This window comes from Protobothrops mucrosquamatus, unplaced genomic scaffold, assembly GCF_001527695.2.
Source record: "Protobothrops mucrosquamatus isolate PMUCROS unplaced genomic scaffold, P.Mucros_1.0 scaffold1, whole genome shotgun sequence".
In the NCBI taxonomy this organism is placed as follows: Eukaryota; Metazoa; Chordata; class Lepidosauria; order Squamata; family Viperidae; genus Protobothrops; species Protobothrops mucrosquamatus.
The window spans coordinates 425,217-426,202 of record NW_015386388.1 but is presented as its reverse complement, the minus strand read 5'-3'; positions in this window follow the sequence as shown (position 1 = coordinate 426,202).

Here is a 986-nt window from a genome sequence, read left to right as displayed (position 1 = left end):
ATCAAGGAGAGAAGCAACCTAGAACTAAGGAGAAACATCCTGACAGTTAGAACAATTAACCAGTGGAACAACCTGCCTCCAGAAGTGGTGAATGCTCCAACACTGGAAGTTTTTAAGAAGAGACTGGACAGCCATTTGTCTGAAATGGTATAGGGTTTCCTGCCTGAGCAGGGGGTTGGACTAGATGACCTCCAAGGTCCCTTCCAAGTTTTTATTATTATTATTATTATTGTTGTTGTTGTTGTTGTTGTTGTTGTTATTATTATTATTATTATTATTATTATTATTATTATTATTATCAGGTCAAAATTCTTTCATGGGCTTGAAGAGTAAAAATAAGAGGGATTGCTTTACTTATTCAAAAATCCTTCACTTGATGTTCAGTGGCTAAGTCCAGAGTTCTACAACTTTAGTTTATCAATATCTTTTAAAAAGTTCTACTGTATCTCCGTTTTTCTTTTCAGATTGCATTCAGAACTGGATATCCCTAGCTCATTCTGCTCCTATCTTAAATTCAGGATTCCAACAACTGATTGCAACTGCTTTTGCTAATGATGGATTGCTTATTTTGCACTGAACCATGCAAAGCATTTATTAACTGTGATGTATCTCTTTATTATTTTAGTTTCCTTAAATATTTATTTTACTCTTGGGAGCACTAGAAAACCACTTTTAAATAAACCTATTTCCTTCCCCATTCTCACTCTCTCATATCATCTAATCAGCTTAGTTGGAATGGTGTAGAGCAGGCATGTCCAAAGTCCGGCCCGCGGGCCATTTGCGGCCTGCGGACCGGTTTAATCTGGCCCGCTAAGAGCCCTCCCTGCTCTATTTAAATGCGGCCCTCCCACACTTGTCCAGCGGCCCTCCCACACTTGGCCATTTTGTATTGGTTATAGTACATTCTAGCAGCTGCTTGTTCAAGGACTGGCACAAAAGGCCGTGGCTGAAAGGGTGAGTATGCTTCCAGAAAACAAGGGCTTTTG